The following is a 22,803-nucleotide window of genomic DNA, read 5'->3' as shown; positions in this document are numbered from 1 at the left end:
TCAAACTCCTGGCTTCAAGCAATCCTTCCGCCTCAGCCTCCCAAAATGTTGGGATTACAGATGTGAGCCACTGCACCTGGCCCACATTCTGCTTCATTTTGAATAGCTCATTTAGTATTTCATCATTATATGTGTCATAGTGTACTTAGCTAACCCCAAATTAGGGTATTCGAGGTCTTTCCAGTTTGAAGCTGGCATAAATAATGCTGCAAACATCTGTGGTTTTTTTTTTTTAATTTTTTAACTGAAAAAATTTTTTTTAGTAGAATAGGGTCTTGCTTTGTTTCCCAAGCTGGTCTTGAACTCTTGGGCTCAAGCCATCCTCTCATCTCAGCCTCTCCAAGTGCTGGGAATATAGGCATGGGCCACCATGCCCGGCCAGCAAACATCTTTAAGTAGATTGCTTTTCCCCCTCTCTTGGGGTCCATTCCTGTGGATATATTTCTCCAAAGAGAAGTTTCTGGTAAAGGGCATGGACTCATTTGTAGCTCTTATTCCATATTGCTACTTCCCATTTGTTTCAAGAGCCCTCTGAGGGCATATAATGAGAAAGAAGAAAACAAGTGGAAGGAAAAAGAATCGACTTGGAGGTTTAAACCCTTTTTACTGATGGGGGATAATAGTTTTCAGATATCTGAATTGAGACTTTGCTTGCTGTAGGCTAATCAATTAATGAGAAAATTCAATGTAGTGGTTAAGAGCACAGGTTGTGACATCCAAGTCAGTTACTTAACCCTGCCAAGCCTCAGTTTCCATCTTGCTAAAATGCATATAATACCTACCTCGGCTGGGTACGGTGGCTTATGCCTGTAATCCCTGCACTTTGGGAGGCCAAGGCAGGTGGATCATGAGGTCAACAGATCGAGACCATCCTGGCCAACATGGTGAAACCCCGTCACAGCTAAAAAAAATACAAAAATTAGCTGGGTGTGGTGGCGTGCGCCTGTAGTCCCAGCTACTCAGGAGGCTGAGGCAGGAGAATGGCTTGAACCCAGGAGGCGGAGGTTGCAGTGAGCTGAGATTGTGCCACTGCATTCTAGCCTGGTGACAGAGCAAGACTCTGTCTCAAACAAAACGAAACGAAACAAAACAAACCAAAACCCTACCTCATTGTGGGTGGTAGTAAGGTCTAAATAAGATAATTGCTATGAAGTGATTAATTGCATGGGCCTGGCTCATAAGGCTCAGTAAATGAGAGCTGCCATGATTGGTTCTGACCAGGGCAAGTGGTGTAGACCTCTGGGTTGGGTTGCAGGCAGCATTGGCAGGTTGTTCCCCCAAGGCCTTGGGCTCTAGGTGTCCTGTTGGGTGTGTTCACTGAATTCCAGAACTTACCTGCCCAGGATAAGTTCTCAGATTTCTATATGAATTGATATTGATGGTGAAGGGTCCTTGTGAGTCGCCACTCCCATTTGTTCTTAAAGAACAAAGAAATGAAGACTAAATCTAAACCAATCATGTCTATGTGAAAAACTTATACCATTCTTCTCTGGTGCCATACTTTTTTGTTTGGGTGAAAGAATGGAGAATTTGAGAAGGATATGTTTCTTTCAATCCTGTATTCCTTAGCTTAATAAAATGCCTTTAGTGGAGCTGGTGGATAAGAATTTTAAGTTGTTTCGGTTTTGCAAATATTGCATCTTTCACGTTTCTGTGACATTAACAGAAATCTTTCTACTTTACAAACAGCTAGTTTCAAAAAGTCAAAGAAGTTGTCAACGTCATTGGGCCTTATTTTTTTTTCTTTTTTCCCTTCTTCATTGCCATCATCATCTCCTTTAACCTTGTGTACACTTTCAAGTTAATGATTTGTCATTCTCTCTCCAGAGTGTACATCAGATAAGTATACTCTGCCTTTTCTGGAAATTTCAGTGGAACTTCTTTTCAAAGTAGTACCATATTTCATGAGTTTTTTTGAGAGGAGTAGGGAGAAGTCTAAAGTTGTGTCTGCGTATTTTTTTCCACATTAATACAGTTTTTAAAAAGTCTTTAATTTTTTTATTTTAAGGGAAACTTCCCCACACCGATTGACTCCTATGTACTGACAGCAGCAATATTTATGATTGTGGAGCAGTGTTTAACTAGGGATGTGGTGACCACAGCTGTGTTTCCAGTGCAGGATGAACACAGGCTCTGAGGGAAATGACTTTCCCATGAAGAGACTGAAAGTTAGAGCAGGAGCATTCCCCCCAGCCTCTCCACCCTCCAAGTCCTCTGGCTTCTCTTCTTTCTCCAGCACGTTTGCAGATGGCCTAATGAGAATGCAGCCAACGTCGAGGATTTTATCCTGTGTGCAGCCCACCCTAGAGACTGTGCATGAGAAGCTGGAATGATTTCTTTCCCTTCTAGTGCTGTTGAATTCACTGGTGGTATAAATTTGCTACACAGACATGGTTTATAGTCTTATTAGATTTACTCGTTATTAGTTTGTTCTTAAAGAATAAACAGCTCCTTTTGGGGGAGGCTGCCTAACTTACAGGGACCCTTCACCGTCAATATTAATTACACACAAACATGAGAATAATTCACATTGCTAGGAGAATTTCCCCTGGACAGAGGAATTCAGTGAGTGGGCCATGTCTGTACATTCTTGGTACTGTCTGCTCTGGGACCTGCCTTCTCAACTGTGAACATGGCTGAATCATCTCAGCTTAGTAAATCTCAAGGCAAACCAAATCATTCCTTTGAGAAAAGACGTTTGTTCTGTTACTTTATCCTCACAGAGAAGTCAAGGGTCCAAATATTTATCACCCTCAATGACACCTCATTTCTCCTTTCGTCACTAGGCTAAATGGTAGGAATTGTTCTACTTGATTGTGTTTTCACAGTTTTTCCTCTGAGGCTTCCCTGCCTGTTGTTACTTGATCTTTTGGACTTGAGTACCCCCAGGGCCTGCAGGGTCATTCTGATGTGGGGTTGGAGCAAATGGCACACATGCCGGTCAAGTGTTGGGCAGATTTAAATCTGATTTTCTTTTACTTTCTAGTGTTTTTGGAGTTTCAGTTAACTTTTTTTTAAACGGCTAATTTGAGTTCAGACACAGGGCAAAATAAAACATTGTCCTGGTCATCTGCTATTTATGTTCCATTGTGGAAAGTGTTTTCTCAGCCAGAACCTTTGACTTTAGTTACCAACTTCCTTCATACTATTTTGTTAGTAATAGCTCTCTGAGGACGTAAGTATATTGTCTGCTTGTCATTTATTTCTCTGAAAGCTTTATTTATTTATTTTGAGACGGAGTTTTGCTCTTGTTGCCCAGGCTGGAGTGCAATGGCATGATCTTGGCTCACCGCGGCCTCCATCTCCCGGGTTCAAGTGATTCTCCTGCCTCAACCTCCTGAGTAGCTGGTATTACAGGGATGTGCCACCATGACTGGCTACTTTTGTGTTTTTAGTAGAGACAGGGTTTCTCCATGTTGGTCAGGCTGGTCTCAAACTCCCGACCTCAGGTGATCCACCCGCCTCAGCCTCCCAAAGTGCTGGGATTACAGGTGTGAGCCACTGTACCTGGCCTCTCGCTGAAAGTTTTTATGATTTGATATTTGAAACTCAGAAAGTGGAGGAATTGTCTTTTGACCCAGGCTGTAATTTTAATTTTTCTTTTCTTTTTTTTTTTTTAATCACCTGCAACCCCAAACTGAAGAGCTTACTGATAAACTCTTACTTTGAAACTTTGCTGTGGCCATCTATGGGGAGAATAACATGAAATAACAGATCTTTTGTTAGAATTGGTATCTAGTTTGCTTGCTTGACAAGAATATATTTGTAAATTTTATACTTGAGAGGCTTATCTTGAAGAACCTCATCCTGAAATTTTTAGAACTATTCAGGAACTTAGTAGGTGGAATGCTATCAACTTTAGTCTTTCAAAATAATTTTTGCCATGAATAAGCTGTTGTTTGATCTCCCCGGCTTTCTTGGGAAGTAGCTCTTTCTGAAGAGTATATTGCATGTTCATTATTAATCTGAGTGAGAGGTTAGTTGCTATAAAGTTACAAGATTTTCTTGATCACTTAAAATTTTCTTGTAGTCAGAGATTTGACTCTGAATAGTCACTTCAAAAATTTGTCTTTTCAGGCACTATGTAAAGAGAACTCCAGAAACTACCAATGATTTGGGGAATAGTTTGAAAAATCTCAGATTTTAAGGGATGGGAAGCATTTGGAATGGTTGAAGCAGTTATACATGCTGAAGGCTATCTCCCATTGTCTGCCATTATCTGTACTAAGTTGCAACTAGATCTCATGGGCTAGGCAGCAAGCCTGTATGTTTGTTATTCACTTAATTGTTGAACTGGCAAGCAGGATCTTGTGTAGCCATGATGGTCTCTCCATTAATAAAGCTCTACCTGGTGGAAGTAGGGGCTGGGTGTGGTGGTTCATGCCTGTAATCCCAGCAGCACTTTGGGAGACCAAGGTGGGTGGATCACCTGAGGTCAGGAGTTCGAGGCCAGCCTGGCCAACATGGTGAAACCCTGTCTCTACTAAAAAAAAAATGCTAAAAATTAGCCAGGCATGATGGCGGACACTTGTAATCCCAGCTACTCAAGAGGCTGAGGCAGGAGAATTGCTTGAACCCCGGAGGCCGAGGTTGCTGTGAGCCGAGATTGAGCCACTGCACTCCAGCCTGGGCAAAAAGAGCAAAACTCTGTCCGCACCTCCCCGCCCCCCCCCCCCCAAAAAAGAGGATTTACCCTTCGCTTTCCGTCTTGGGAAGTTTTTATCTCTGGTAATCATGGCCGTCTCTAACAAAGTAAAATTTACATTAATTGAGAAAATAAAACTTTATCCATAACACTTGGGAGGATAGGGGAATGACACAGTGTGATAAAACAGTAGTACAGCTGAGCCAAGCAAGGGCTGGAGATGAATAGGACTGGCTGGGGACTTAGGCAGACCAACAGGTTCAGTGAGCGCAGCACTTCCTGTGACTGGTGCTTGAAAGCTAGGGATAACTAGACTTGGATTGTCTAAGAAGGCTGTTACTGAAATTACCGTATGTTCAAATTTTGTGAAATAAATTTGAAGGTGTTGTGCAAGTGTAATAATGCTTACTATGAAAACAAGATAATACAGCTATACATTTTTACTTTGGAATGCTATTTGAAATATAACATGGAAGAAAATAATTCATGCAGTTATTGACCAATCAGTGGATAGACATATTCATGATTATCATTGTTTTCATTTGAGACTACTTTGAAAAACAGTATTCTGGAATGCCTCTAGAGTGCTTTCTCTATCAGAAGGAAACATGAGATCTATTTTGTCAGAGTGAATTAAGTTTTTATGCTATAAAAAGAATCCCATTGTAAGGTTGTCTTGACCCAGAAGATCCCAGACTTTCTCTGTTCTTGGTCCTCTAAGTGTCTAGTTAATTTTTTCAAAGTAAGTACTTAACAGTTTTGTTTAAGAGTTACATACAAACAACCTAATAGGTACTTCTGTTCTAACAACTTAATGGCCAGTTGAAAAGGTAGTATGTATAAACTGAAAGAAAATATGCTTTTCTTTTTATAAAATTTTAGAACTTACTTTGTTCTTGAATAACCACCTTCATTTACTAGTGAGCTGTGTTTCTTTGTTGGATACCTCTTGGCTTCGCAAGCCTCGGAATCAGATTTGACATTCCCACCTTGGTTTCCTGTTTCGCATTGATGTTCAAATGTGCTTGGCTTATTATCATAGTAATTGCAAAAACCAGTTTCACAAAGAGATGATGTCATCAAAAGGAATGAATGCATTTCGTGAATTAACTGAACTAGTAGTTTGTATAATTCCCACACTTCACCATGCTTTCCTTAAAAAATTGTAGTATCCCTTCATGCTCCTGTGAGTTTGCTGTGGCTCTCCGGATCATCTTGACACGTGGGGTGAGAACCCGGGCCTTAACCTGTATTTGCTATCTATAAGTCAGTGTTGCCTTAAGGGGTCTTTGTATTAACCGCATTATTCAAAAGTTGGATTCCATTGTTATTTAGCTTGTGGTTGTCAAGTTTTGGTGAGCAACAAAAACATTTCTGGCTCTGCATCCTGGAAATGGATTTATAATGTTTGGGAAGAGGGGTGTGGAACCCAGGTGTCTGTATTTTCTAACAAGCTTGCCCAGTGATACCAATGCATATGAAGATACTAATTCAGTGCATATGATGCACTGAATTGTGTCACAAATAGCTTGAGTTCAGGAACCATGTTGTTCTTCACTTAAATTCTTTCTTATTCCTGTGACATACCATCGTGCACATTTGATAAGTGTTCATTGAATACTACTGACTTATTTGTTACTTCATTTCTCTTTCCTCCCAACTTTTCTTTTGTTCTATACCTTAAAAAGAAAAACAAAGAAGGAAGAATTGAAGAATTGGGTCTTAGAGTTTCCTGACTTTCCAAGCTTGTTGTTCACAGTCTTCCGTAATCTGCCACGTCAGTTCACCACTCTCCCACACAAACTCTTACGTCATGTTGAATCATTCTGCTCTGAGACACACTTTGGTATATTTGTCTTTATTTTTTCTTGCTTCTGTCCCACACAAAGAGATCTTTAAGTTTCCTAAGTGGAAAAAACACTAGGCTTGGGAAAAATTAGAAAAACTTGTGTTAGTTTCCTAAGTGGAAAAAAACTCTGGGGTTGGGAGAAAATTGAAAAAAACTGGAAGAGACTTAGATTATCTTTTCATACAATGCCCCCATTTTAGAGCTCCCTGTGAGGAAACACAGGGAAGAGATGTGATGTCCCAGTGGCCACACAGGAAGTGCAAAGTCTAGCTGGGATTAGACTGCTGCTCTCTTGGCGCCTCACTCCTGAGCTGTTTCCACTGCACCCCATCCCCACCAGACCTTACTCTCCTAGGGTGGTGCTGATCTTCAGTGATTTTCCTGAGTCCCACAGGTGATTGTGATATGGAACCAATGGCTGAGAACCAGGTTTAGCAATTCGCTTTGCTTACAAAATTATTGTTTGGTGTGTTAAATATTACTTTGCAGTTTAGTCAATAGACAGTAATTGAATTTCTTTTTATGAGTTTAAATTTTTGTTTCATATGAATGTATAGACTGTGCAACATGGGCAACCTAGAGTCACTTAATTTTTGTGGTTTAATGGGAAGAAGGCAAAAATTTGGGAGCAGAAGAAACTGTCAATATTATTATCAAAGGAAGAATTTGTTTTTTCTGGATGTTTGCTTGTAACTGACAACCTACCAGCATCAGAATGTGGCTTGCTGGGCTTTGGGCAGCATTTTCTTGGTAGATTCCTTTTCTGGGTTCCTAGCTGGGTTCTGGGACCATGGCGGGGACGTGTCCTGACTTTTGGATAATTCAGACATGGCTGTAGGAGACAATTTCAGACAGGCACATGACACTTTTATCCATAAGCAGAGTTGGAATGAACAGGTAAGAGTCACAAAGATTGCCAAGGAAGGGCAATCATTTTTACTAGGTTTCTCTTTATCACATCAGGTATGTCTTAGAAAAGGTAAGACAGACTTATGTTAAAGGAAAGCTGGGCACTGTGAGACTCATGAAAAATATTCTTGGAACTTTGTGATCCCAGGGCGATTTCATTCAAATGTTCATTGATTCATTCATGCCTGCATGCTTTACTCTTTTATCAGAGAGGTTGTCCGCTAGACAGCTGCTTACCTTCTGTAGGATGATGTGAGCTTGTGTTTCCTGCAAGTCCAGTCTTTTGGGATGAGGACCCCTTTCTCCTTGCATCTTTCTTGAGAAGTTCTTGTAACTGTATATCTTTTCAATTCAATTTCCAATATTTGTCTGGCTTTAATTGTGGACATTATAATGATATTGTGAAGGAGGAAAATAAATGTTTAAGTTAGATGTCATGAGGGTTGTTTAGAATTTATTATAAACTTTGTCATCTTCAGTCTAGAACAGCTGCAGAGAGGGCTGCTTTTTTTAACTGATGAAAGAATGTTTTGACTTTCATATTTCCTAGAATCAAGAACAAATTTAACTTAAATCCACAAATAATATTTGTAATGTTTCTTAACACCATCATTGTTCATTTAAACCTCCTTTCTCTTGGACTCCCCTTTACCAGAATGCTTATAGGAAAAAATGCTGTAAGTTTTTGAGTTTCTTTTTTGTTTTTTCCTCATCAGGAATCCCCTCCAAAGAGAGGCAATTTAAGAAAGAAGGAACAGCTGGGTGCTGCAGTGGCTCACACCTGTAATTTCAGCACTTTGGGAGGCAAAGGCAGGAGGATTGCTTGAGGCCAGGAGTTCAAGACCAGCCTGGTCAACATAGTGAGACTCTGTCTTTACAAAAAAAAATTTAAAAAAATTAGCCAGGTGTGGTGGCTTAAGCCTGTAGTCCCAGCTCTTCCGGAGATTGAGGCAGGAGAATTGCTTGACCCCAGGAGTTCAAGGCTGCAGTAAGCAGTGGTCACGCTGCTGCACTTACCTTGGGTGACAGAGTGAGACCCTGTCTAAAAAAAAGAAAGGAAGAAAGAAGATTCTCCTAGTATGGTCCTGAACAGCTAGAAACACTTGTCTTGCCTCCCACACTGAGACGTTGTTCACCTAGGTGGAAAGGGCTTATAGATTTCTGGTGGCAGAAATCTGTCCACTCACCACATGAGGGTTGTCTTTAAGCACTGACGTGGCTTAAACTGCATTTGACCTGGTGCTTCGGATTCAAGCCAGTAGGTGACTCATTATTTCAGATGTTTGGTTTGTGCTGTTATAGTTGAAGCAATCGGTAAGGAAAATAGAAAAGCCTGTTGTAAAAATATAGTCTGTCTCCAGGAAGGAGAATCCCCGCGTCCTGACTGGAGGCAGGATGTCTGCACATGGCCTAACTTGTTATTTTACCTTAGTTCCTGGTTTGAAGCAGTCTGAAAACCTGTTCATCAGTGCATGTTTAGATGGCATTGCTGATTATTTTTACATTCTTGAGTGTGAGTTCAAAACATGCTGGGTACAAAGTTTGCTATCTGGTCCCTGAGAGATAGCTAGGCCAGCCAGGCTGGTCCCCAGACTCTATTCGAAGAGCAAGGAAAGAACACAGTGCTAGCACCCGCTCAGAAGGCTAGCCACATCAGATGGTTTCTCTCTGAAGTTGAGATGTGACATGCAATTTATATTCTTTCTTTGGTCGTTGGCGGCTATGTCCATTCTATATGTGATTTAGTAATTAGGGACTGTTTGGCTTTCTAGAATCAAACAAAGACTATTATAAAATGTCAAGTTCTTTTTATCTTCAACTTTTGCACTGTGTTTTTAAGTAAAACATTCTGCTAACTTGTAAGTTTGTCCCTTTTCTCTTTCTTGTGTCTTGGTTCTTATCCCAGGGGAACACTTAGGAAAAATTATAGAATCCCTACCCGAACAGTGTAGTGAAGGAACTGTTCATGATTTGTAGGGCTCTGGCTATGAACTGACTGCTGCGTGCCAGTTTAAGCTTATAGCCACTATTACTTTATTACAGGATTTGGATTAATTTGTTAGATGGTGGCTGTGTGTCAGCTGCTTGTTTTTAGAGCTTTCACCTGGTGAATAATAGCTTCTATCTAGTAATGTATGTGCTAGAAACCTGATTTAACCCTTACGGATACATTAGACAGCATATATTACAGATGCAGTGAATAGCTAATAGTTAATTAATGTGTCCAAGGCCACACAGTTAGCTGACATCCTGCCCAAGTTGAGTCGGAGGACATCCATACAAAGCTATGCTGCCTCTCCCCCTAAAAATAGGGGAGCAGAGTTAACATGCTACAAAGGGCCGAATGTCTTTAAGCCTCTCTTCTTGTCTAGTGTCACACAGATAGCCATTGTTTCAGAGAAGCAGGATTGCATGAAGGCTAAGAGCCAGGATAACTGTCTGGCCCCCATACTTAACTAGCTCTGAAACCTTGGGCAAGCTCCTTAACCTTTTTCTATCTTGCTTTCTCTGTCAGTGGATAAAATAGTACCTGGGCTTGTGAGGCTTAAATGAGTTCCTATCTATGAGTTATTGGAAGAGTTGTTCATAATAAGCACTACGCAAGAGTTTGCTATTTTTGTGTGTGTTACCTTGAAGACGAATAGGAATGAGATATCCTCTCCGTCCCCCCTCCTTCTTGCCTCATCAAGCAGGGTGCCCTGGGTCAGCTTGTGGATAGGTTTCAGAGTAGGGAAGGACTGGGGACAATCATGCCCTCTAGTTTGTGAGTGAGGCCTTCATAGACAATTGGTCCAGCCTTGCTCTTCTAGGCTGTGTATGCAGCTCTCAGGTTCTTCCACACACACTTGGTCCTTCCAGTCTCTGGTCTGGTTACTTCTCAGGTTGCCTCTTCTCCCAAAGAGTGTGTGCTTGACCACTACCAGATGTACTATAAATACGTCATTGCTTATTCAAATATTGATTTAGTACGCTCACCTGTTACCCATATGTTTCAACTAGTGTGGTCACAATGGTATATCATAAACCGTGACCTTCTGGAGACAGGGACCAGGTCTGTGAGGACCTTATGGAGCATTTTTTAAAAGAGCTTTTTGTCATGAAAATGATACTGTTTTTGGAGTATGAAGGGAGAGGTGCCCGGGAGAGACAGCTGGGGCCTTTAAGTCCCCAGGCTGTCTTCCTGAATCGTAAAACAAGAGGTGGAAAGATGTCACCAGGGATCTCAGGACCTTGCATTCTTGACTTTAGCTCTTCTTTTCCTTAATTCCAAGAACCTAGATGTCTTACTTCAGGGCTGTGAACTCTTTCTCCCTATTCCCACGGGGATGAGAAGTGAATCAGGCTTCCCTGATGCAGATACTGTGCCTACTCCCCAGGAAAAGCACTCACTGTGGGCAGCAGCTGGCATCTCGTTCGCCCCCCTGTGAATGTCAGCACCCGTTAGTGTCCCAGAACTGCCGTGTAGTGACTGCGTCCAACCAGACACCAGGGACAGAGATTATGCACGGGTTGCCAAAACCAGGCATGGGAACACCTGTTGGCTTTTGTTTTTAATTGTGATAAAATACACATAAAATGTACATTTTAAGCATACAGTTTATAGTATTGAATGTTTTCACACTGTTGTGCAACCATCACCACCATCTCCAGAACTCTTTTATCTTGCAAAACTGAAACTCTGTACCCAAGAAACAATAACTCCCCATTCTGAATCATTTTTAAAATTCAGAAAGAACAACCTGGATGGCCAGGAGTAATTCAGCTGAGTGTGTGTGTGTGTGTGTGTGTGTGTGTGTCTGTGTGTGTGTGTGTATCTGAATTTTTCACCAAGTTGAAGAGTAATCAGGCAGAACTTGATGAAAGTGGAAGTGAAGAAAGCAAAAGATGCTCAAGAAGGGCCAGTCTCATACATAATCGTGAAACTTTGGTGGAGAGAAAAGGAAAAAGCACCCTGCTTCCCGCACCGGGTAGAGAATTTATGCAGTTTACACTGAGAACTAGAAACCACACAGGAGACAAGCCCAAATTAGCTCTGACTTTTTGTTACTCTTAGAGTGTCTTCTAGAGGAAAGAATCCCCTCAGTAGCATTTGCTGTGGATCTGCAGAGGCTGCCTCTGAAATCTGAGGCATCCATCCCGCACTCCTTTGAGGGAGGTGCTCTCTGTCCTTCCTGAGCGTTTGGGAGAGAATGCCTTGCCATGTCTGAGTACTTCTGGAGTCTTCCAGAATTTCCTGGCTGGAATTCTGTTGCCACGCATTTGACTTCTCTTTGACCCCTCATTGTAGGTCCATGTTGCTTGTTAAAAGACTACTGTACTGCCTGTTAATTGAAGACTGTGTGCTCTTGAGCACTGTGAGAAGACCATCAAATAAAAATGAGTTGAAGGGAACCGCGTCTTTCAGACACTCTCTAGATGGAGCAGATAGTGCCCCCTTCCCAGCCCTTCTGCGCCAGCTCTCAGTCTCTAGGAATCAGTTCTCAGACCTGTCGACCACATGTTCATGCCAGTTGTATGTGCCCAGAAAGAACTATAAGAAAACCTGGTGATTATACGTGTTGCCCTTTATTTTTTTTCTTATCCATGTTCTAAATGTGCCTTGTATTTCCTCTTGCTGCCTCAACTAGCAAGCTTCCTTTCTGTTTCTGCGGCCCCGACAGCACAGGTCTTCTGGCTTCTCCTCCCCTCCTTTCCCTTGTACAAGAGTTGGTTTTAACAAAGCTAAGTATTCCACAAGAATGTCTTATTTAATAATTGTCAGAAAGAAAGTGTTCCATAAAGGTGGAACACGAGGGTAGAGGCGACAATGTCAAGGATTACAGGACACAAAGGATCGCAAACATTTTCTCGGAGTCGGCCTCGGGATTTGCTTTGAATTTTATGTTGTCATCCTCTCTTCTTGCCCCCACTTTCTGCCTTGCTTTTCCCAGATGATTTCATTGAAAAGCAATGGCAAGTTATGACTTTTCTTTTCTCCTGGAGTCTTACCAGATAGTTTATTCTCAGAGGTAAACATTTTAGTAAGCCTTTTGTTTAGTGACTCATTAATTTGATGAGGAAAATGTCCTAATAAAGATACAGAAACCAAATTGTTTCAAAAGCTGCAAAGGGAAAAATGTTGCAGGGCACTTGAGGTCAACTGCTTCACCCGTTCGTTGAATTTCATTTGTTGTTTGGTCATGGGAACAAACATTGGTCATTAGGGGGTTAGGCCCTCATCTTCATTTTTTTCTGTAAACTTACATGTACACACCAAGTCATGAGTGTTTTACTTCCTGGGAGTTTCTTTCTGTATAGATAGGGACTAAGCCTGAGGAGATTTTACAAAAGTAGGAAGTCAGATTTCCCTCTTCCACCACAAATTAGTGCATTCATTGTGTCACTAGGTTAAATATTTGGCTAATTTTTTATGGCAAAAAAATAGAAATATTTGGTTGAGAAATATTTGTCTAATTTTTACTGGTAAACAGTTTGATTTTCTCAGAAATGTCACAAACCCGCAGGTATAAAGGACCAAAAATCCCTAAATAGAATCGGAGGCCTTTGAGAGACTAGGAAACGTTCTTAGCTGTAAACCAGTGGTAACAAAAGATATGATCTGCATTATCCATTTAGAGAACATCTTCTAGAGAGGTATTATGACTTTACACTGTTCTACATTATTTTGGTAAGACTAAATGTTCCAGCATGGATGATATAACTATTTCTAGGTTTTGTATGACTATTTAGTGAAATATAAATGTATTCTGGGTAAAAGGCCCTTTGTAACAAGAGTATATTGACTTTTATTAAATCCAAGAGTAAACATAGATGTTTCAAAAAATAAATTGTCCAACAATTTTACACTTAAGAGAGAATTGTATGCCTCTGTGATTCTTCTCAGGAGGAAGACCCAGTTCTAAACTGGAAAAAAAAAAAATTGAATAACATCCCACCACACTGTCTTTGATAGAAACTTTACTTATAGTATTTATTAGTTGTTAAAAAAATGTGAAATCAGAAGGAAAAATGATTTCAATATAGTTAGAAAAAATGAAGAGGCAAGGTAAAGTGACTTTAAAGTTCTAGGTACAGTATAAAGACCTTGATTTCATTTTGCTTATGTTTGTGTCTGCTCTCTTGCCAGATACTTGTCAAGGCGGAAAGATAATGACCTAAAAGTAGCTTTTCATTACAACATACCTCTAACACTGTTGCCTGTTTTTTTGTTGTTGTTGTTGTTGCTGTTCCTGGCTAGTTCTTCCTGGACCAAAAGTGATAAAAAAGAGCTATCATAAGGAACTAGCTCTAGTAGAGCCACGTGTGTGAAAGTGCGGGTGTTTGTATAATGATGCAAGAGCATTTCGTAGCAGGCAAGTTTCATAATGATATAAATATATTTTAGTTATATGTATGTCTAATTACATAGACTAATGAAATGCCATTTACAAGAGATGGTCTTACATGTGACACAGGTCATATTCTGAGATGACAACCTGCAGGGGCTTTGTTTAATTTTGGGCCCCTTCTAACTTATAATAATTATCAAATGAACCAATCCTTGGTGCATCAGGGACTATCTGGATGGCCACCATTCATGCATTTATTCAGTTAACTGTGTTGTTTCCTGCTCTGGGCTGGGCATCAGGCGAGGCCTTGGGCATATGAGGTGAACCAGACATAGTGGCCGTCCTCAAGGAACCGACCCGTGGTGTGCTGGAGGAGGCAGACACGAACCAGCATGTATGCTGCTGGGTGGCGAGTGCTGTAGAGAAGTGCACAAGGCTGGCCCTACAGCAGAAGTCTCTGCTCACCTATTCATGTGGGTGCAGGTTGAGGTGGGACAGGGAAGGGAGGGCAAGAGTAGGCACCATTTGAACTGTCTTCACAGCTTAAGACCAAATCTAATGCTGTTTTTTTGCAATGACTTTGAATCACACTTCCTATATAAATTAGATGACTTCTAATTTTTGTGTGTGTGTGTGTGTGTGATGAGGTTAGCTCTGTCGCCAGGCTGAAGTGCAGTGGTGCGATCTCAGCTCATTGCAACCTCCACCTGCTGGGTTCAAGCGATTCTTCTTCCTCAGCCTCCCAAGTAGCTGGGATTACAGGTGCCCACCACCATGTCCAGCTAATTTGTTTTTATTTTGAGTAGAGATGGGGTTTCACCATGTTAGCCAGAATGGTCTCGATCTCCTGACCTTGTGATCCACCCACCTTGGCCTCCCAAAGTGCTGGGATTACAGGTATGAGCCACTGTGCCTGGCCGACTTCTAATTTTTTTTTTTAGAAATGTCTTTATTATTCTCCCACTTTGTATCTCAATGGCAACTGGATGCAATGGAAAGCACAGTCTGGGTCATCCAGGCCTGACTTTGAATCCTGGCTGCCGCCTGACAGCCACTTGACCTTTCTGAACTTCATGGAAAAAGGGGATAATAAAATCTGCCACATATTATGGTTGGCAGGATTAAATGAGATATGTAACAATATGTATTAGTCCCTCTCCTTTTCTTAGCACACTAAAACAGAATGGCTTGAAAAAGGTAAGTTATTTTGAAAGGAGGCTGATGAAACAAGAACACAGGATTCACTATGAATAAGGAGAGTAACTAACATTAGGTACCATTTATTGAGTCAGGCACCATTCCTCGCACTAACAGTGTCAGGGACTGTTATTTTATCTCCACTTCGCAGATGAGAAAATTGAGGCTAGAGAGGTTAAGTAACTTTTATCAACCCTGCCTGGCTGGCCCCAGAGCTCTTAAACATCATCATGGAGCTTTTGAAGAGGATAACAGCAGTAATGATATCTTAGATATTTACAGGGCTTCATCCTTTGAAGAACACTTCTGTGTACATTGTTACCTTTGTTTCTCATTAAAAAAAATAGGAGATGGCTAGACATTAGATTAGAAAACTAAGGTACCCAGATGGAGGTGTTATTTGCCCAAGGTTACCAAATCAGTATGTGGCCTTGTTGGTACAAGAACTTTTTCCACTTGACTCTTGTGAGTGTTTATAGAATGAAAGATAGAAGAGTTCAGGAATTTTTTTAAAGAAATGGTTGCTGTTAAATTTTTAAAAATACAAGCTGGGTGCTGTGTCATGCACCTGTATTCCTAACCACTCGGGAGGCTGAGGCAGGAAGATCACTTGAGCCCAGGAGTTCCAGGGAGCAGTGAGCTATGATTGCACCACTGCACTCCAGCCTAGGCCACAGAGCAAGATGCTTTCTCTTAAACAAATTAAAAAACAATATGGAACAGACACAGGAAGTTAGTTTTGTTGCTTAAGGTCTCATGTCAGGCTACTGGCCAGCTAGAATTAGAAAAGATAGATCCAGCTTCTGAGTGACTCAAGTGAAAGAATTGGAAAGGTACCAATGCATCTATTTTCTTGGCCACTTGGAACCAGGGTACATCCTCATGTCTCCTGCGATTCTGGACACCAGAGGGAGGGGCAGAGAACATGAACTGGCCCTGGGACCTCACTTGCCCTTAGCTCAGATTGCCTCTCCCAAAGCCATAAGGCTTGTTTCTGAAGGTGGGCCAGGGAGGCCACAGCCAGAAGGGAGACGATAAGGATTTGCACTGGCTGTGTGGTGGGGACGATACAGAGGGCTTGGGCCACCTTCAGACCAATGCTAATCGGCGCTCTCTGTAAATTGAAGGCTTAGTGCAATTTTAAAGACAGCAAAAGACACAAGAAACCAAGTAAGATTCGACTGAAAGCCTCTTAGGATTATGTGGTGTTTTGTCCTGTAGCTGGGGATCCAGTTACAGATGCCTGTGATTATGGCCTTTGCAAACAATTGTCAGAGAAATTCATAAGATTTCCAAAGGCTGCAGAAGAGCAGATGTGGAATTAAATTTCAAGCACAGTTATCCATAATGGCTTACACGTGGGCATAGAGTATTTAGGATTCAAGCCTAAGTCTCCCACTTTGTCCAGGAGGTGTGGGATGCAGAGTCAAAAAGCAGGGATCAGAGATGTCAGCATTTTCTGGTGGTCTTTTTCTGCTGTATCATTTCTTCTTGGCCTGCAGACCCTTTAAAGTGGTGAAATTCTTCCATAATGGTTAGCCTGCAGTGTCTACCATTGTCATCATTTGTCCTGTTTAGTAAGAAGATTCTATTCGGCATCTTTGCCAACAAGCATCAACCACGCCAGCAGACTGTGGAAAATGTGAGTCTTTGGGACCAACTTTAATTGGCTTTGCAACAGACATTTTAACTTAATTTAATATTGCTAGTGAAGTTCAAGGTATTTAGACTTCCCTTGTTTGGTATCTGTTTTTTTACAATTCATATGGTAAGGACTTCAGATGACTGACTATAAGAAATACCTTCATTTTATTACTAGTAATGAAGGAAAAAAATGGAAGGGATAGAAGTAGTTGTAATAATTTAACAGTTGCATGTTACTGAAGCAGCAGCTACTGAGTTTCTCCACACCTCAAATAAAGAAGTAGCTTACTGAGTTTAAAAATCCAATAAGTATTCATTAGGCAGCAAAAAGAATTAAAAAGACTATTCCAAGTGTTGGTATATATAAAAAGAATATTCTAGTTTTTGTTGTGTGGAAATGCTCCTTTCTAGAACTTTTCAAATAATAATTGCTAGAAAATATAACTTATACTATATTAATAAACAAAGGAGCCAAAGTTGAATAGTGGGGCATAATTTAGGGATTGACTTTTTTTTTCTCCTATAAAAACCTGGAAGTTTTTGCTGTTGTTTTATTTGAATGTGGAATCTCCTTCCCGAGTGGGTGGAGCAGGAGTGTGTGCCAACCTCGCGCAGAATCACTGTCAGGACACTGAAACCATGCCAAGTGGTGGTCTTCGTTACAGACTCTGTTGCCTGAGAGTGTTGAGGTTTTGTGTGCCTGAGACAAAGGGCAGAGGAAGCCGAGGATAAGGGGCCTGTGGTATACCAGCTGTGTGATGACTCAGTGCGCCTGGGCTTCACTTACTGCAGTTATGAAATGAGGACATGACTGTTCCTATATTCTACCCAGTCTTCTGGAAAGCCAGATGGGATAGCATTCCTCTGCAAATGACACAACATGAAAATCAAATGGGATAGCATGAAAGAATGGCAACAGTCAGTACGTGTGTCCTGTTTGATCACTGTGAAATCATCTCACGTAATCCTCACTGCTGCCTGGTGAGGTGCATGTTGTTGACTCCCGTGTTTGAGATGAGGAAAAAAGTTCTTTGAGGTTTGAGTAACTTGCCTGAGGGAAGAGAGAGGAAAGTGAACAGCTACCACCCCTGGGAGCTGGGCTCTGCTAAGCAGTGTCTCGTGATTAGTTCATTACATTTCCAAATGGCGCATGATGAAGCTGCTACTTAAACCCAAGAATTTGAACTTCAGGGTTGGTGCTATTCCTCATCCTCAAGCCCTTTAGAGAGGTGAACCATGTATTTAAAAAATGACCTTATTACTCCTTCCACATTAAGCTCTGATGTTCCATGACCTTTTAGGCCACTGGAAGGTAGTACATGAACGGCTTCTGTTGCTTGTTAGTGGCAGGACCTTGGGCAGGCTCCTTTATGCATCCCATCCCCATCCCCAACCCCAACCCCAACCCCAACCCCAACCCAGTCTCCCCATCTGTAAAATGGGGTTAATAGCCTATCTCATAAAATTGTCGTGAGTTTTCCATGAAGACAAATGCTATTGCCTAGCACAGTGCCTGGCATATAGCCAGGGCTCAGTCAATACATGATGATGGTGATGATGATGATGAGGAGGAGGAGGAGGAGGTTTAGTGCTCTCAGCTAAAACCTTGAGAGCACTAAGAATCTTAGCAGTAACAGAAAATCCTCTTCCTCCTCCTCTTCCTCCTCCACCCTCTCCTGCTCCCCCTCCCTCTCCACTCCCAGTATAGAGAAATGGCCAGACTTTAACAATAGCAAAATCACTAAACTTGGGTCACCTTATTATAGGTCATGTGAGGGTTTTTTTGCCCTCACTTGTGATTTAATTTTGCCCTTGACTTGTGATTTAATTTTCTTCAGAGTCAAAGGGGGCTGTTTCTCTCAACATTTTTTTTAAGTTAAGTAAGAGCTCAACTCATATAAAAGGTGTCATTTAAATGCTGAAACTGGCAACTGGAACAACACAAAAGTGAACAACCAAGAACTAGGCTATCTGCCGTACACGGGTCCATTTGCCTGGACAATTTTTATCTGTTTCTTTTGCAGAGTCAGATTCTAAAAGGTGGAGGAAATAACCTACCCCTTCGTATTGGGTTCAAGTTAATAATCCCTGTTAGACCGAATGTACCTACCCAGAAGGGCCTGCTTCAACCACAGCTCTTGGTGAATAGATGCACTCTCTGCCACTGGATTGTAACTTCTAGGAGCAGGGAGCAAGACTTGGCTGGCGTCTCTGAGCCCCCACGTTGCTCACCTACGTTGTTGATAGATCACGTGACCATTGTACTTTGTTACAGGACAGGTAGCTGGGAACAAGCATTCTACTGAGAACCTAGAGTTAGAGATGGAGCAGAGTGGAATGGTGTCAAAAACCTTGTACATAGATGATTCCTGGAAGACATTTCCCAGAGAAAACTGACAGCGAAGTAAAGTCATTCATTTCACCCATTGATTTATTGGTAAAGTACATGTCTCTAGGCAGAGGCTCTCTTGAGATAAGAAGCCCTGGCTCTGTGTGTGTGTGTGTGTGTGTGTGTGTGTGTGCGCGCGCGCGCGCGCGTGCACATATGCAAGAGAAACAGCCTACGCCCTTCCTAAACAGGGGTAAATATGATTATTTGAAATGGAATTGCCAAAACCTCTGTACCAGAACCGTAGTTTCCCAGTTCCAAAACTCCCCAAAATCCCCCTGCGAGAGAGAGCCTGGACCCAGCCTCATTTAGATTCTTTAATTGGCAAAAAATGGTTCTCACTCCTCCTTTTCCCTGCCCCTGAGGTTATAGTTCTTTCAGCTCCCTCATTGCTTTTGAAAATCCTGTAATACTCCTTTTATTCTTCCTGTGATGAGCATCTTGTTTTTGTCAAAAGGATAATGTGCTGGCATTTCCTCTCTTTACATTGATCCTCTAAGCAAGTGAAGTACAGAGGACCATGCCAGAAGAGGGAGCATAATTAATACCTTTGTGATTCTGTCCAAGTTCCTAAGAAATAATTAGAACTCATTTATCCTGGTGTTTGCCAGTTGAGATCAAGCCAACATCTGTACTTGTCTTTCTTTCCCAGAGGGCATGACAAGGAAAGAGAAAGAGAAGAGTTCAAAGAATTAAAAACAGAGTTTTCATTAGGATAACATTTGGGGTCAGGTAAACATCTCTTTCGAGTTTCATTGAAAAATTCCAGGAGGCCAAGGGCAAAAATCTCTGGAAGACTTGTTTCAAGGAGTGTAGCTCAGTGGAAAGTTCACTTTTAAGAAAAATTTAAGAAAACTGAATATGATATTGCTTAGGGGAGTCTAAAAAAAAAAGCTCAAAGGACATCAGAAAAACAAAATTGTCTTTTTCTCATTTAGAAAGTGTGGAAGGCCTGGGAAAGATTTTCCCCAGTGACTAGGAAATATTTCTTCATTGCATGTAAGCTACTCTCCTTTTAGGAGCTGTGGAGTCATTTCTTAAGGCTGTGAGCTTGAGTCTTGAATGGACTCAGCTTGGGGAGAGTGCAGTATGAATGTCTGTAGTGAGCCAGGCAAATGGACCCGTGTACGGCAGATAGCCTAGTTCTTGGTTGTTCACTTTTGTGTTGTTCCAGTTGCCAGTTTCAGCGTTTAAATGACACCTTTTATATGAGTTGAGCTCTTATTTAACTTAAAAAAAATGTTGAGAGAAACAGCCCCCTTTGACTCTGAAGGAAATTAAATCACAAGTCAAGATACCAATGGGAGATTGTGGAATTTCGGTCCTGGAGATCCTCAGAAGTAGAACATAAAAATTAGGTCACTTAGGTAAGTCTGGAGGCTAAGATGGCCTCTTGCAGTGTTCCAAGTTTATGAAACAACTCATGTTGATATTCGTATACAGTTAGGGCATCAAGATGATCAGTCCTTTGTTACCTTATCCTGTGACTTCTTAAAATGTTTTGACTTCCCTATGCCTGGAAGGCCTGCGTCTCTCATTTGCATTGTATGACATTGTTGCTTGTGGAAATTTAGGAATGAGTGGGAGGGAGGAAGTAAGAGGGGTTATCCTTTTAGAAAACATTTGATCTTTTCAGAGGATGGCACTGAGAGGACACTAGGCATAGACAGAGTTGACTGGACTGAACATATTAACAAAATCTCTAAAGAACTGCACTTAGCTTGTGGGTGCTTCCTGTAAAGAACTATTGCATTGCCAATGATCAAGTTTGCTGGCTTTAAATGATCTATAAAATGCTAAAAGATTGCTTGGTTCAATGTCACTGGAAGCTATTTCACTTTAAAAAGTTAAGAAGACTGTTGGTATCTATATAACAAATCTGCCTACGTACCCCTGAACCTAAAGTAAAAGTTAAGAAACAAACAAACAAAAAAAGATTGTCAGAAGTAAGATTTTAAATTCATCTGGCTCCAGTAGGAGCCTAGAATGACAAAGAATTGAAAAATCAAAGAAAAGGTTATTTGTGGAATGTCAAACCACAGTGAACATAGTTCTTGGTGACTTGTTGAATTTCCAGTGTCCCTGGAGCCCTCTCTTCTGCAAATTGCATCCAGTTCAGACGCCTAGCACATAGTGGCAAACCAGTTTCCCTCCCTCCACTGCCCTTAAAGAGACACAGCTCATGGTTCGTGAGCACCTGTGCGGAGGACTTGTTTTTTTAGGAATGGGGGAAATTTAAGGGTGTTAAAGGTGCTCAGCGGACAGGAGAGCAAAAGGTAAAATTGGGGGACTTACCTTTACGTATTTATTTACTTTTTCATGGGCAATTTATGAAGACTCTAATTTCTTTCATTCTTTTTTGAGTAAAGATTTATCTTAACATATTTTGGCTGGGCACGGTGGCTCATGCCTGTAAGATTGCACCAGGCCACTGCCCTGCAGCATGGGCGACAGAGCAAGACCCTGTCTCCAAAAAGAAAGTTTTACAAATTTAAATTAGAAGATTAAATGTCCTCTGCAACTCCACTTATTGAAATTGTCCAGTCTGTGCAGGATGAAGACTTTTCCAGAGACCTAGAAACTAAATTACACTATCTTCCCTTTGTTTTTTTCTCTTTGTCTTTTGTAGCATGTGTGCTATTTTCCTGGTCTGGGAAGAATAAAGGAGAGAACTCTAAGCTATAGCATTGTGTTTTAGTGCTGTTTTCTTTGCTTGTTCCATTAAAAAAAGACACATTCATTAAAATAAAACCTATGTTTTTAGTTATTTCTCTCTTTTAACATTTTGTGGAGTTAGTTTTGTCATGTGGTGGTTTTCTTTTTTTCTTTTTTTTGTGACGGAGTCTCGCTCTGTCACCAGGCTGGAGTGTAGTGGCGCAATCTTGGCTCACTGCAACTTCCGCCTCCGAGGTTCAAGCGATTCTCCTGCCTCAGCCTCCCGAGTAGCTGGGACAACAGGCACGTGCCACTACACTCGGCTAATTTTTTGTATTTTTAGTAGAGACAGGGTTTCACCATATTAGCCAGGATGGTCTTGATCTCCTGACCTTGTGATCCGCCCGCCTCGGCCTCCCAAAGTGCTGGGATTACATGGGAGGGCCACCGTGCCCGGTCCTCCATGTAGTGGTTTTCAAGGTGTTTGTTTATTTACAGCGGAGCCCCTTCTTTCAAATGAAATCTTGTGTTTAGCCCTAATATAGGAAACAGATCAAGAGCTACTGCCCTGGGGGGGTTGCCTGCAGCCTCCCTCTTGCCACTTGGTCCCTGAGGCACAGCAGATTCTGAGCAGCCTGTTCTAGAATCCACTGGCAAGAACACAGGATTAGGAGGCAGTGTCTGTTTAGCGGTCCCTAGCTCTGCCACCAAGACCGTTTGTCACTTTGTCTCTGGATTGTTTTATGAAATGATGACTTTGGGCCAGAGTCTCTCTGAGGTCCTTCCTGCCCTGACAGCCAGCAGTTCTGAGTCACGCAGAGAGACTGAGGTGGTGAGGTGTTCGGTGATGCACAGCAAGAACAGTTCTGGAGAGAGGAAGAATCACCCTGCTTTAGCATGAATAGCCTTCACTTCATGTAAGTGAAAGCTCAGGAACCAAAACATGCATCAGCAGAATTGCCTCTGAGGACAGTGTTTCTGAAGGTTTCAGCGAGGCATCTGCAACCCGTTAGCACAGAAGAATCTTGTGGGGAAAAGGACTTCAATCAATTGTAGGTGGTTGTTTACCACTGATTGTTGAATTTGCTGATCAGCAGTGGTTTAGTTAAAACCGTTTTCGCTTACTAGACAAAATTATGTCCCATCACTTTTTTGTCATTGTTAGTTGGGAAATGCATCTGAGACA

At 41.6% G+C, this 22,803-nt stretch overlaps 1 protein-coding gene and 1 pseudogene across 2 annotated transcripts in view; both read left to right on the top strand.

Moving 5' to 3' along the window:
* LHFPL2 (LHFPL tetraspan subfamily member 2) overlaps positions 1-22,803 on the top strand; it is a 160,877-nt gene that overhangs the window by 41,713 nt on the left and 96,361 nt on the right. The gene's annotated exons all lie outside the window — the stretch shown is intronic.
* The window catches only part of LOC134731736 (high mobility group protein B1-like), a 79,061-nt pseudogene that overhangs the window by 40,550 nt on the left and 15,708 nt on the right, over positions 1-22,803 (top strand).

Source organism: Symphalangus syndactylus, chromosome 11, assembly GCF_028878055.3.
Source record: "Symphalangus syndactylus isolate Jambi chromosome 11, NHGRI_mSymSyn1-v2.1_pri, whole genome shotgun sequence".
NCBI classification, from domain to species: Eukaryota; Metazoa; Chordata; class Mammalia; order Primates; family Hylobatidae; genus Symphalangus; species Symphalangus syndactylus.
Note: the sequence above shows the minus strand (reverse complement) of the source record. Positions and strands in the feature narration are given on the sequence as shown.